Genomic DNA, 6548 nt, shown 5'->3' with positions numbered 1-6548 from the left:
TATATCACACCTTTTTGTACAAGATTATTGCAGGTACTTTTGCTTTGGACGATATTAATCAGTTTTACCCGGTATACTGTAATATAAATGAAAGAAAGATGGATCTACACGATGAATCAATTCCATCATTATAGGAAGTAAAGTCTTCCGAAAAAGACACGCGCTTCTTGATTTAGGTCAAGAAGTTGTCGTCCAGACCAGCTGTAGGTTGACGAAAAATCTAGAAAAGTCATCTCTAAAATCAGCAGGAAATCCACGGACCTCAGCATCAAACAGGGTCGCCAAGTGGTCAGACTTATCCTAACCATGAGAGGATCTGTCTCGTAAAATGGAGAGGGCACCATGCAAATTAGCTGGATAAGACTAATGAATCAGACCCCCAGAAAGGATAATCTCCTTAAAGATTAAAAATCAGCTTTTAAGCCTGATATTACTCAATCCTTGAGATTGATCTTAAAGATTGAGAATTCAAACTCATGGAATTCAAGGATATCTAAACTCGAGCTTGAACGAGAAAATATTTTGATCAAAACTAAAATCGATTTGTTTTCTGAAAAACCCATTTTTCAATGCGTTCATTACCATTGAACGTAAAATCCTAAGATTTCATCAGAATTCATTAGGTCACCTGAACCAAATTGGGTGTCAACCGTAAGAACGGTGGTTACATAGCATGGTCGAAGACAGGACCTTGTGTGAAATGTCCCGTTCTTATTGATTAAAAACGTTCCATATTAATTGATTTCGTTGCGAGGTTTTGACCTCTATATGAGACGTTTTTCAAAGACTGCATTCATTTTTATAACCTTTATTTCATAGATAAAGGTTTTAAAAAGCTTTACGTAGATTATCAAATAATGATAATCTAAAATATCCTGTTTACACACGACCATTACATAATGGTTTACAATACAAATATGTTACAACAAAATAAGTTTCTTGAATGCAGTTTTTACACAATATCATACAAGCATGGACTCCAAATCTCGTCCTTATTTAAGTATGCGACAGTGAAAGCTCTTAATAATCACCTGAGAATAAACATGCTTAAAACGTCAACAAAAATGTTGGTGAGTTATAGGTTTAACCTATATATATCAAATCATAATAATAGACCACAAGATTTCATATTTCAATACACATCCCATACATAGAGATAAAAATCATTCATATGGTGAACACCTGGTAACCGACATTAACAAGATGCATATATAAGAATATCCCCATCATTCCGGGACACCCTTCAGATATGATATAAATTTAGAAGTACTAAAGCATCCGGTACTTTGGATGGGGTTTGTTAGGCCCAATAGATCTATCTTTAGGATTCGCGTCAATTAGGGTGTCTGTTCCCTAATTCTTAGATTACCAGACTTAATAAAAAGGGGCATATTCGATTTCGATAATTCAACCATAGAATGTAGTTTCACGTACTTGTGTCTATTTTGTAAATCATTTATAAAACCTGCATGTATTCTCATCCCAAAAATATTAGATTTTAAAAGTGGGACTATAACTCACTTTCACAGATTTTTACTTCATCGGGAAGTAAGACTTGGCCACTGGTTGATTCACGAACCTATAACAATATATACACCTATATCAAAGTATGTTCAAAATATATTTACAACACTTTTAATATATTTTGATGTTTTAAGTTTATTAAGTCAGCTGTCCTCGTTAGTAACCTACAACTAGTTGTCCACAGTTAGATGTACAGAAATAAATCGATAAATATTATCTTGAATCAATCCACGACCCAGTGTATACGTATCTCAGTATTGATCACAACTCAAACTATATATATTTTGGAATCAACCTCAACCCTGTATAGCTAACTCCAACATTCACATATAGAGTGTCTATGGTTGTTCCGAAATATATATAGATGTGTCGACATGATAGGTCGAAACATTGTATACGTGTCTATGGTATCTCAAGATTACATAATATACAATACAAGTTGATTAAGTTATGGTTGGAATAGATTTGTTACCAATTTTCACGTAGCTAAAATGAGAAAAATTATCCAATCTTGTTTTACCCATAACTTCTTCATTTTAAATCCGTTTTGAGTGAATCAAATTGCTATGGTTTCATATTGAACTCTATTTTATGAATCTAAACAGAAAAAGTATAGGTTTATAGTCGGAAAAATAAGTTACAAGTCGTTTTTGTAAAGGTAGTCATTTCAGTCGAAAGAACGACGTCTAGATGACCATTTTAGAAAACATACTTCCACTTTGAGTTTAACCATAATTTTTGGATATACTTTCATGTTCATAATAAAAATTATTTTCTCAGAATAACAACTTTTAAATCAAAGTTTATCATAGTTTTTAATTAACTAACCCAAAACAGCCCGCGGTGTTACTACGACGGCGTAAATCCGATTTTACGGTGTTTTTCGTGTTTCCAGGTTTTAAATCATTAAGTTAGCATATCATATAGATATAGAACATGTGTTTAGTTGATTTTAAAATTCAAGTTAGAAGGATTAACTTTTTTTTGCGAACAAGTTTAGAATTAACTAAACTATGTTCTAGTGATTACAAGTTTAAACCTTCGAATAAGATAGCTTTATATGTATGAATCGAATGATGTTATGAACATCATTACTACCTTAAGTTCCTTGGATAAATCTACTGGAAAAGAGAAAAATGGATCTAGCTTCAACGGATCCTTGGATGGCTCGAAGTTCTTGAAGCAGAATCATGACACGAAAACAAGTTCAAGTAAGATCATCACTTGAAATAAGATTGTTATAGTTATAGAAATTGAACCAAAGTTTGAATATGATTATTACCTTGTATTAGAATGATAACCTACTGTAAGAAACAAAGATTTCTTGAGGTTGGATGATCACCTTACAAGATTGGAAGTGAGCTAGCAAACTTGAAAGTATTCTTGATTTTATGTAACTAGAACTTGTAGAATATATGAAGAACACTTAGAACTTGAAGATAGAACTTGAGAGAGATCAATTAGATGAAGAAAATTGAAGAATGAAAGTGTTTGTAGGTGTTTTTGGTCGTTGGTGTATGGATTAGATATAAAGGATATGTAATTTTGTTTTCATGTAAATAAGTCATGAATAATTACTCATATTTTTGTAATTTTATGAGATATTTCATGCTAGTTGCCAAATGATGGTTCCCACATGTGTTAGGTGACTCACATGGGCTGCTAAGAGCTGATCATTGGAGTGTATATACTAATAGTACATACATCTAAAAGCTGTGTATTGTACGAGTACGAATACGGGTGCATACGAATAGAATTGTTGATGAAACTGAACGAGGATGTAATTGCAAGCATTTTTGTTAAGTAGAAGTATTTTGATAAGTGTATTGAAGTCTTTCAAAAGTGTATAAATACATATTAAAACACTACATGTATATACATTTTAACTGAGTCGTTAAGTCATCGTTAGTCGTTACATGTAAGTGTTGTTTTGAAACCTTTAGGTTAACGATCTTGTTAAATGTTGTTAACCCAATGTTTATAATATCAAATGAGATTTTAAATTATTATATTATCATGATATTATCATGTATGCATATCTCTTAATATGATATATATACATTAAATGTCTTTACAACGATAATCGTTACATATATGTCTCGTTTAAAAATCATTAAGTTAGTAGTCTTGTTTTTACATATGTAGTTCATTGTTAATATACTTAATGATATGTTTACTTATCATAGTATCATGTTAACTATATATATATCCATATATATGTCATCATATAGTTTTTACAAGTTTTAACGTTCGTGAATCACCGGTCAACTTGGGTGGTCAATTGTCTATATGAAACATATTTCAATTAATCAAGTCTTAACAAGTTTGATTGCTTAACATGTTGGAAACATTTAATCATGTAAATATCAATCTTAATTAATATATATAAACATGGAAAAGTTCGGGTCACTACAGTACCTACCCGTTAAATAAATTTCGTCCCGAAATTTTAAACAGTTGAAGGTGTTGACGAATCTTCTAGAAATAGATGCGGGTATTTCTTCTTCATCTGATCTTCACGCTCCCAGGTGAACTCGGGTCCTCTACGAGCATTCCATCAAACCTTAACAATTGGTATCTTGTTTTGCTCAAGTCTTTTAACCTCACGATCCATTATTTCGACGGGTTCTTCGATGAATTGAAGTTTTTCGTTGATTTGGATTTCATCTAATGGAATAGTGAGATCTTCTTTAGCAAAACATTTCTTCAAATTCGAGACATGGAAAGTGTTATGTACAGCCGCGAGTTGTTGAGGTAACTCAAGTCGGTAAGCTACTGGTCCGACACGATCAATAATCTTGAATGGTCCAATATACCTTGGATTTAATTTCCCTCGTTTACCAAATCGAACAACGCCTTTCCAAGGTGCAACTTTAAGCATGACCATCTCTCCAATTTCAAATTCTATATCTTTTTTTTAATGTCAGCGTAGATCTTTTGTCGACTTTGGGCGGTTTTCAACCGTTGTTGAATTTGGATGATCTTCTCGGTAGTTTCTTGTATAATCTCCGGACCCGTAATCTGTCTATCCCCCACTTCACTCCAACAAATCGGAGACCTGCACTTTCTACCATAAAGTGCTTTAAACGGCGCCATCTCAATGCTTGAATGGTAGCTGTTGTTGTAGGAAAATTCTGCTAACGATAGATGTCGATCCCAACTGTTTCCGAAATCAATAACACATGCTCGTAGCATGTCTTCAAGTGTTTGTATCGTCCTTTTGCTCTGCCCATCAGTTTGTGGATGATAGGCAGTACTCATGTCTAGACGAGTTCCTAATGCTTGCTGTAATGTCTGCCAGAATCTTGAAATAAATCTGTCATCCCTATCAGAGATAATAGAGATTGGTATTCCATGTCTGGAGACGACTTCCTTCAAATAAAGTCGTGCTAACTTCTCCATCTTGTCATCTTCTCTTATTGGCAGGAAGTGTGCTCATTTGGTGAGACGATCAACTATTACCCAAATAGTATCAAAACCACTTGCAGTCCTTGGCAATTTAGTGATGAAATCCATGGTAATGTTTTCCCATTTCCATTCCGGGATTTCGGGTTGTTGAAGTAGACCTGATGGTTTCTGATGCTCAGCTTTGACCTTAGAACACGTCAAACATTCTCCTACGTATTTAGCAACATCGGCTTTCATACCCGGCCACCAAAAATGTTTCTTGAGATCCTTGTACATCTTCCCCGTTCCAGGATGTATTGAGTATCTGGTTTTATGAGCTTCTCTAAGTACCATTTCTCTCATATCTCCAAATTTTGGTACCCAAATCCTTTCAGCCCTATACCGGGTTCCATCTTCCCGAATATTAAGATGCTTCTCCGATCCTTTGGGTATTTCATCCTTTAAATTTCCCTCTTTTAAAACTCCTTGTTGCGCCTCCTTTATTTGAGTAGTAAGGTTATTATGAATCATTATATTCATAGATTTTACTCGAATGGGTTCTCTGTCCTTCCTGCTCAAGGCATCGGCTACCACATTTGCCTTCCCCGGGTGGTAAGGAATCTCAAAGTCGTAATCATTCAACAATTCAATCCACCTACGCTGCCTCATATTCAGTTGTTTCTGATTAAATATGTGTTGAAGACTTTTGTGGTCGGTATATATAATACTTTTGACCCCATATAAGTAGTGCCTCCAAGTCTTTAATGCAAAAACAACCGCGCCTAATTCCAAATCATGCGTCGTATAATTTTGTTCGTGAATCTTCAATTGTCTAGACGCATAAGCAATCACCTTCGTTCGTTGCATTAATACATAACCGAGACCTTGCTTTGATGCGTCACAATAAATCACAAAATCATCATTCCCTTCAGGCAATGACAATATGGGTGCCGTAGTTAGCTTTTTATTCAATAACTGAAACGCTTTCTCTTGTTCATCATTCCATTCAAATTTCTTCCCTTTATGCGTTAATGCAGTCAAGGGTTTTGTTATTCTGGAAAAGTCTTGGATGAACCTTCTGTAGTAACCAGCTAGTCCTAAAAACTGGCATATGTGTTTCGGAGTTTTTGGGGTTTCCCACTTTTCAACAGTTTCTATCTTTGCCGGATCCACCTTAATACTTTCTTTGTTCACTATGTGACCGAGGAATTGAACTTCTTCCAACCAAAATGCAAACTTTGAAAACTTAGCGTACAATTCTTCCTTCCTCAATACTTCTAACACCTTTCTCAAATGTTCACCGTGTTCTTGGTCATTCTTTGAGTAAATAAGTATGTCATCAATGAAAACAATGACAAACTTGTCAAGGTATGGTCCACATACTCGGTTCATAAGGTCCATGAACACAGCTGGTGCATTAGTTAAACCAAACGACATGACCATAAACTCGTAATGACCGTAACGTGTTCTGAAAGCAGTCTTTGGAATATCATCTTCTTTCACCCGCATTTGATGATACCCGGAACGTAAGTCAATCTTTGAATAAAAAGACGAGCCTTGTAGTTGATCAAATAAGTCGTCGATTCTCGGTAGTGGGTAGCGGTTCTTGATGGTAAGTTTGTTCAACTCTCGGTAGT

Source organism: Rutidosis leptorrhynchoides, chromosome 4 (genome assembly GCF_046630445.1).
Source record: "Rutidosis leptorrhynchoides isolate AG116_Rl617_1_P2 chromosome 4, CSIRO_AGI_Rlap_v1, whole genome shotgun sequence".
NCBI lineage: Eukaryota > Viridiplantae > Streptophyta > Magnoliopsida > Asterales > Asteraceae > Rutidosis > Rutidosis leptorrhynchoides.
This window is presented reverse-complemented; position numbering follows the sequence as displayed.